Genomic DNA, 8,653 nt, shown 5'->3' with positions numbered 1-8,653 from the left:
GGGATATGAGTGAGAAAATGGGGAATATATGAAATAGAATAGAAAATATAGATAAGAGGTAGTTGTGGTATACGTAAAGAAAAAGAAAAAAATGAAAAATAGTATAGGAAATAAAAAAAAAATCGAGTATTGCACGTATAAGGAACAATACTTAGCAATGGATGTGTAGAAGAATGAGGAATGTTTAGTGAATATGAAAAATATATAAAAAGCAATTAGGAATTATAATACAAGAGGTTATTTCGGTTAAAAAATTCCACTGAATAAATAGATAATGAAAGACAACTAATAAAATGACAATTACTTGGTAGGTCATGAGGAATGACATGTAAGATATGTAGATAAAAATTGATGCTACAGTGAAGGAAAAACTTTCATAGAGGAAAAATATACACAGTAGAAAAATATTTTTGAGATGATAAAGAACAGAACAATGCATACATGAAGAAGAAAATATATAATGAACGTACAAAAAATAGAAGAAAAATCATTGTAAAAATAAGAAAAATAAACAAATATATTACTCGATCAAGAAGAAAATTTTGTGAAGAATTATGGAGGAAAATTGAATCCGTAGTAGTAGTAGCAGTAGCAGAGAGAGAGAGAGAGAGAGAGAGAGAGAGAGAGAGAGAGAGAGAGAGAGAGAGAGAGAGAGAGAGAGAGAGATTGCAAGTGCTAGACATCGGTAAAAAAAAAAAAAAAAAAAAAGTTGTACAAAAGAACAAAAGGAGATGAGGGGAAGGGCAGTGAAGGGAGGGAGGATGAGGAAGAGCCCAGACAGAGACCAGAGACCTTCATAATATTCACATTTCCCATTAGAAAGAACACTCCTATATTATTCCACCTGAGCCCAGCCTGGTGTTCAAGGGCGTGGGTGTTCCCGTGCTGGGTCTTGGGAGTGAAGAGTGGACAGGGAGGCAGGCAAGGTGAGGAGGAAGTCATTAGCTATGCGAGAACGCTGCAGTCAAATCTTATCTGCTTATTGAGATACATAGACTAGGTAGGGAGAGAGTGAGAGAGAGAGGAGGGGGTAGGAAAGGGGCAATAGGGAAGGGGATGCAGATGTTTAAGGGAGCGAGAAGGAAGTATGTTTTATTATATGATTTCTTCACCTTCATTCTTTTCTTTTTTCTTTATACTATTGCATTTAGAATATTAAGAGTCAATATACATGAAAAGTATTGGAAAAAAGTTACTTAATACATTCATTGCTTCATTTTTCCTCCCTTTTCTTTATGAGAGAGAGAGAGAGAGAGAGAGAGAGAGAGAGAGAGAGAGAGAGAGAGAGAGAGAGAGAGAGAGAGACTTGCATTCTTATTATTTACTTCCCTCAATTCATGAAAGCTCTTAAAAATTGTGGGGTGTGGAAAAAGTTACAGGAAATAAAAGGAGAAAGGTCATTAACTCCACTTACTATACATTGCTTAGTGTGTTTGCTTTCTCTCCTTTCTCTATTTATGGGCTCCGTTCCTATCTTTACCGATCTATTGCTTTTCTATCATCTGGTCTCTTTCTCTTCACCCCCTATGTTTACGCTTTCTCTCTCTCTCTCTCTCTCTCTCTCTCTCTCTCTCTCTCTCTCTCTCTCTCTCTCTCTCTCTCTCTCTCTCTTCCCCCATTTAATAAGCATTTTCTCGGAAACATTTTCTGATTACAATGACTCTTGAATTTTGGGAACATTTTACGGTGGAAAATTGAAAAGAAATATAACTCGTAGTACATTAAAGGACACACATGACAGAATAACAACCCGTGTGTGGCCTTTACAGTATACTTAACCTTGCTTTAATGGCTGAGATTACCTTGATATGGTAAAATTATCCCCACAGGTGCCGCCACTAACCTCCAGCGTCTCACGTACCCGTCACCTGAGATTTTAAGTGTTTGTGATTATTCTGCGCTACGTGAATATAAATCGGTGATGAACGCGGGTTGTAATCATGCTGTATTTATTAACTTGACTAGCATCTTTTTGGAAGTGAAAGGGTTTAGTGTGTGGAATATTAAATTTGTTAAGTACTTTCTATTGAAACACTCACACGCACAGACATATAGACACACACTTGTCACGCAGTATTGCCAACCATCCCTTAAGTTTTGTGTATATGTTCGTCATGTGGGAAGTCATCGTTTATTGTTTTGTTTTTCACAGCGCGCGTGTCATTTGTTGTGCTTTTATACATATATATGAGTTATCGTGCATCAGATGAGCTTTATGAATGACGCCAGGAAATACATGCATGGCATTTATCAAGATTTGCAATGATAGGTAAACTTATTTTGCCTTTCTATTGACTTGTGAGATGTGTTTTATATTCATTGTTGTATGTATTGGTAGGAGAGAGGGAGGGAGGAGGAGAGGGAGAGGGAGAGGGAGAGGGAGAGGGAGAGGGAGAGGGACAGAATTTGATAGCATAATCGTCCTGCTCTTCTTCCTCGCACGTGACACAGAAAACTGTTTTCCAGGAATCACAAACACAAATCCTAAGCACCAGAATTTCAGGATCTTTATTTTGAATTATTTCTAGACTCTTCACCTCCCATGACAATAATCGAAGTACTAAATCATGTAAACGAAAAAGAAAGAATTTTAATGGCGTTTTATGATTTCCCGTAAGATAAATTGTCATTCATTGTGTTTATATTGACAGGTACAATTTTTTTTCTTGTTATCTGCTGTATTGGAATGGAAAAGCAATATTGGACGAGAGTGCGAGCATAAGAAAAGCTGCAAGAAGACAGAGGACCTGCACATGGTAATTCTTGTATAAATCAATCCTGTCCGCTTACCATTCATCCGTACATACATCTAATCTTTTGAATAGTATTGAAACTATTAATATTCATAATAAATACACAAGGACGTCTCAGCTGCAACTCAATCTAACCCCAATTTCCTTTATATGCTAATCTAAGAAGAATTAAATTTGAAATACCATCAAAGTTGTGTATTTGTTTTACTACTCATAGAACTTGATGTGTGATGCAATGTAACTCTTAATACTGATGAAAATTAAAGTAATTTTAGTAATATTTGTAATGTAATGTGGTAGAATTCTTAACTATACTGGAGAGAGAGAGAGAGAGAGAGAGAGAGAGAGAGAGAGAGAGAGAGAGAGAGAGAGAGAGAGAGAGAGAGATTCATCATGTAAACCCATATATATTCACCCTCTGTCTTCCATCTTCACACCTGACTCACGCATACTTAACCACCACACTGTTCACCTGTCGCACCTTGTGGTCTGGCCTGCCGCCGCGGTGCACAGGTGTGGTTAGCAAGGCGGCGGGTGAGGCAGCGGCAGGCGAGACAGGTAGGTAACAGTGTGGCGTGTGTTAGCACCTGAGGGCAAGAAAAATGGTGATGTTCTGTGTTAGGACCTTGGGGTGTGTGTGTGTGTGTGTGTGTGTGTGTGTGTGTGTGTGTGTGTGTGTGTGTGTGTGTGTGTGTGTGTGTGTGTTTATCTGTTTATCTATCTGTTTATCTATCTGTTCTATCCTCTCTTCTCTCTCTCTCTCTTCTCTCTCTCTCTCTCTCTCTCTCTCTCTCTCTCTCTCTCTCTCTCTCTCTCTCTCTCTCTCTCTCTCTCTCTCTCTCTCTCTCTCTCTCTCTCTCTCTCTCTCTCTCTCTCTCTCTCTCTCTCTCTCTCTCTCTCTCTCTCTCTCTCTCTCTCTCTCTCTCTCTCTCTCTCTCTCTCTCTCTCTCTCTCTCTCACACACACACATCTCGTTTAGAGGTCAAAGGTCAAACGAGAAAAAAATAGAGGCATGATGTTGGCTTAGGCAGGGAATAAGCTTTTGGTGTGTCATCCTTTCACTTTTGACTCGCGTGAAGTAGGATGCACACTGCTTGCCGCCCCTTGACATAAAACAGCAACAAGGTGAAAGGAGAGAGAGAGAGAGAGAGAGAGAGAGAGAGAGAGAGAGAGAGAGAGAGAGAGAGAGAGAGAGAGAGAGAGAGATTGAGAGCATTGATTGAACTGTAAACCCTCAAAAATTAACGAATAAGAAAGAAAATGTGAAAAGTTAGCAAATAATAGCGACATTTTTATTTACATATATCAAGTTAATTTGATGAAGGACTGAAAAGAAAAGTATATACTTCTGATGATAGGAAATATGAAATAGATAGGACAAAATTACTACTTTCACTGTTCTTCTACATGCACTCGGTGGAAAGATACATGTCGAAAACCAGTGTGGTCTAATACACAACCTAACTCTAACTTAATGATTCGACAAGGCGTTTGACATGGAATAGAGTCATTTTGGGTAATTAGAATGAGTATAAGGTGTGTGTGTGTGTGTGTGTGTGTGTGTGTGTGTGTGTGTGTGTGTGTGTGTGTGTGTGTGTGTGTGTGTGTGTGTGTGTGTGTGTGAGCAGGACAAGGTTACCTCATATTTTACTGTCCCGTGTTCAAGGCCATTTAGCATCCTCATTTCTCTCTCTCTCTCTCTCTCTCTCTCTCTCTCTCTCTCTCTCTCTCTCTCTCTCTCTCTCTCTCTCTCTCTCTCATTCATTGGTTCAGACCTTGACTCCAGCGGGACTGTATCCTTCGCTTCCTTGTTATTCTCATAGCGTACTTCACATCTCTCTCTCTCTCTCTCTCTCTCTCTCTCTCTCTCTCTCTCTCTCTCTCTCTCTCTCTCTCTCTCTCTCATCTATCCTGTTTAGTCCTCTCGTAGGGAGGGAGGGAAAGGGGAGGGAGGAGGGATCGTGATGACTTGGAGGGTCGAGGGAGGGAGGAGAGAAGGAAAGGGGGAGGAGTGGAGAGTGAGAGACAAGGTCGGAGAAAAATAAACAGGAATAAAAAAAGCGAAAAGTGTGAGAAAGAGGGGAAGGAAAGAAGGAAAGATACAATAGCGTGTTGTTTTTTTCCCGTTTTTTTCCCTTTAGTGATGAATGAGATGTGTTGTTACCATTCTCTCTCTCTCTCTCTCTCTCTCTCTCTCTCTCTCTCTCTCTCTCTCTCTCTCTGAAGCGTAATTGAGGGTTCCTTTGTTGGGTAAGTGCGAAGTGTGAGGTGATGGATGGGTTACGTGCACAATAATGGAAGGTCGTGGTATTACCGTGGACGGCTTCACGAGTTTATTAGTAACGCGATATCGATTGATTCTAGAGAGAGAGAGAGAGAGAGAGAGAGAGAGAGAGAGAGAGAGAGAGAGAGAGAGAGAGAGAGAGAGAGAGAGAGAGAGAGAGAGAGATTTACATTTTCTATACAAGATGAATACTGAAAAAGGCTACAAAAAGGCAAGAAATAATAAAAAAAGCACGTCTATTGAGAGTGCCGGTCCCCAAAGATAAGAACAAGAATGTATTAGATATAAAAAGAAAAGTGTCCTTCAAACTTCCCATAGAAGGAGACAAATTTATCACCACTATCACTACCACCACCACCAACACCCTCGTCTAGTTAGTGTAAGGACCACATACTGAGACAGTTCTGCACCTCACCTCACTACTTTCAAAATGTTCTAGTTGAAGATAAACATTATTAACCACTTCATTACTGGAACGCATTTTTACGTTGAGATTTGTGTACGATTGGACCATCTTGTTGACATTAGAAAGGTCTATGAAGGTCAGAAGATTAATGGCCACAGTCTTCACTATTTTAATCCTCCACACAAGTATCTTAAACCTGTATAAAATCACCAGATAGTAAGAAGAATGTATGGAAACACGTCATGGTACTCAAGGGGTTAAGGCTAATTTTAGGTTCTGGTGACAGATTAACAAGATATCTACATTATCAACAGGAGATACACACATGAGATTCTGACTAATTATTTCTATAGCTTTTGAAAATAGTCGTGGTGAGAGAGCTAAGCGTTTGTGGATACCTTACCTTACCAAAGTGTCGTGCCCCTACAGACAATGGCGACCATGGATGGGATGGCCATACCTGTCTAATCTTGTCATTTGCAATACACATGCAGCTCTTTCATTTACTGTTTTTCCATATTCCATCCATGTACTTCTCCCTTTGTCTGCATTTTGCTCTGCTGCCTGGGTTCTTCTTGTTAAGCTTAGCTCCTCTATCTTTCTTTTTCTCATCACATGTCCTACAAATTTTATCCGACGTACTCGAATCGTTTGTGAATACATGCAGATGTAAAAAAAAAAAAAAAAAACTGAAGGAATTCCACACTAATCAAAAGCCAAAATAATTCGGTATGGACTCCACAACAACGCTACATCCCAAATCTTTACAATTACAACATCAAAGCTTCCTCTAACTATAAAAGGCACGAACAATTACTAAACCTAGACAGTTACAAGCCATATAACTGAGTCAAGGTAAAGAGAGGCCACTTCCTTCCTTAACTACGAGAGATATTAAGGGAAAGATTAATACCACGCGTGGGGGAGGAGGAAGGCCCATTGAGTAGTGAAAGATGGGAAGTGTCAAGGTAGAGAAAAGGATTGGATAGTGTTTGCCTTATCACAATGGCATTACAGGGTGATAGGGGATTATGGGACTTAGGTAAGGATGGACGGAAAGGTTACAGTAGCATTTTATCGAGGGGAGGAGAGGACAAAAGGAAGGTGAATGAGGAATTAAATGCATGAATGGAATACAATAGTGGCGACGACAGACAGAGAGAGAGAGAGAGAGAGAGAGAGAGAGAGAGAGAGAGAGTGTTTTTTTAGTGTGTGTGTGTGTGTGTGTGTGTGTGTGTGTGTGTGTGTGTGTGTGTGTGTGTGTGTGTGTGTGTGTGTGTGTCATAGAGTCAGAGACAGAAGCTAACACAGACATACAAAGACAACAACAGTAACACCGACAGAGAGAGATAAAAAGATGAAAAAACTGGAAAAAGGAGGCTGGAAGACACACGAGTAGGGGGATTCCATTAAGATAAAAATCAAGGAATAGAGTAAAAAAGGAGCATGGAGGGAAGGAGCAAATAAGGGTAGGAGAGGGAGGGAGGGGGAGAATAAGGGTCAAGCGTGTCAAATAGGCCGTCTATGGTAAAGCTAGTCACGACGCACCTAGAAGGAAGTGTCTGGTAGGGGAGGAACAGGCAGGGGGAAGATATGTGGGGACGATGTAGGGGAGGAGGAAGAAGGTAAGAGAACGTACAGGTAATGAGGAAATAGGAAAGTGACCTCGTAATTCCTGTCTTGTTCGTGTCCTTCTTCCCTTGTACTTACATTTCCTCTTCTTCGTCTTCCTCCTCCTCCTCCTCCTCTTCGTCTTCTTCATCCTTGTCCTCGTGCCGCTAAGACCCTCGTAATGAGTATAATGAATTTGTTGGTTGTTTTGCTTCGTATTTGTGTTTCGTTACTTTCTATATCCCCTTGTCTTTCTCCTTCTCGTCCTCCTCCTTTTCCTTCTATTCATTGTCATCATTATCCAGTGCTTCTGTTTTTGCCACCAAACGTCTGCTTTTTTTTTTTTCATACCCATTTGAATGAGAAGGACGAAACTGATGATGTAATGAATAGATACACAAACAAACACCTATATGCTCCCCCGTCACCCAGCTACCACGCGCGCGCACACACACACACACACACACACACACACACACACACACACACACACACACACACACACACACGTTGATCAACAAAGACAAGAAAGAAGGAAAAAAAGTACAGAGGAAGAAAGAGAAGGCTGGAGCAGGAGGGAGAGGGAGGTAGGGCATGGGGGACAGGAGGCACCGGGGAGGCAGGGGGCAGTGGGGTCAGGGACGAGAGCCTCCACCCAGTGCATAATAATAAAAAAGAAAAGTAAATAAATCAAACTTTCCCGGCCATTTACCAATCCAGGAAATAAATCACGTCCCACTTGCACCTGAGATTGATAAGATGAGACGCAGGTAAGATACATCCGTGGGACCGGACGTATGCTTACCTGTATAGTCATGACCAGAAGTCGTGTAATGCGTTGCAGTTACTTTCATTGAGTTACTTATCATAGCAAACGTAAACTAGAATGATATCACTTAAATTATCTTAGAACCTATCCTAGTATAACCTTCAGTATCATAATAACCTGTAGTGTACGTAAGATTTTTTTATGTTTTTAAGAGCGTTTTATAAGGGTATTTTTAGAATCGTTTCCAAGAATGTTTTTATGGAAGTTTTCAAGAGTGTTTTTCAAAAGCGTTCCTAAGTGTTTTAAGAGTGTTTTGAGAAGTATTTTCAAGAGTGTGTTTAAGAATGTTTTCAAGTTTCTAAACATTTCATCGTCCCATTTATCATGATAACCTGTAGTGGATGTCGATCAGTGTCTTCATGTGTTTTTACGAATCTAGTGTTGATTTAATTAGGATTCTGCATCACCAATACGAAAGACACTCTTGAGACCCTGACTAATCATCTGCGTGGCCATTGAAAATATTCCCGATGCGAGAATAAAAATGCTTAAAAATCGAGAAAACTCGCCACGAAAATTCAAAATATTCCCTGTAATTTTTTTTTTATTATATAAATAACCTTAGCGTATGACCTCTCATCTGTTTATCCTTTCACTGCTTGTCAATCTTTCCCTTAATCCTTTATATCTTTTAAAGGATTAATCTCTTAAAAATGTACTTCAGTATCTCCAAAAGATTGCATTAACCGTATATTTTTCCCTCTTCATGTTCCACCAAACAATGTTGACAAAAGACGATCGTGGCAATAAAAGAGTTAATCATGACCAAT

This window comes from Portunus trituberculatus, chromosome 24 (assembly GCF_017591435.1).
Source record: "Portunus trituberculatus isolate SZX2019 chromosome 24, ASM1759143v1, whole genome shotgun sequence".
In the NCBI taxonomy this organism is placed as follows: Eukaryota; Metazoa; Arthropoda; class Malacostraca; order Decapoda; family Portunidae; genus Portunus; species Portunus trituberculatus.
This window is presented reverse-complemented; position numbering follows the sequence as displayed.